We start from the raw sequence: 518 nt of genomic DNA, 5'->3' as shown, positions 1-518 counted from the left end.
CCCGCGACCGCGCGCCGCGGGGTCCTGGGAGGCTACCTCGCGGGCGAGGGGCTGGGGGGGAGAGGGCTGCGTGGTGGACTCTCGCGAGAGCGCACGGCGTAGCGACTCGCCGCCGAGGGACTTCAGGAATGAGGAGGGGCGCGCCGAGAAACTGCCCGGGGGCGGAGGGACACAGTCGGGGGCCGAGCAGACATTTTGCGGGAGACGGAGGAACTTCGTGGAAAAGGGGGTGTCCCTCAGCCGTGGAGTCTGGGAGGCAGGGAGACGTCTCTGAGGTGAAGGAGCACTATTGGGGAGGCGGCGCAAAGGTCTTTCTGTGGCGGAAAAGGGAGAGATCCAGGGACTCCTTTGCCTGGCGGAGGGGTCTGTCGTAGAGGGATTGGGAGCGTCAGGGGCGTCCTCTGCAGACGACGACTGTCGCCGGACTGCTGCCGTCGCGCAGGAACTTGGGCGCCGACCCCTCCCGCGGGAGCGTCTGGGCGGACCCGTCCAGGCCCCCAAGAGTGTCGCGGGAGCGC

This window comes from Crocuta crocuta, unplaced genomic scaffold (assembly GCF_008692635.1).
Source record: "Crocuta crocuta isolate KB4526 unplaced genomic scaffold, BGI_CrCroc_1.0 scaffold73, whole genome shotgun sequence".
Classification (NCBI taxonomy): Eukaryota; Metazoa; Chordata; class Mammalia; order Carnivora; family Hyaenidae; genus Crocuta; species Crocuta crocuta.
Note: the sequence above shows the minus strand (reverse complement) of the source record.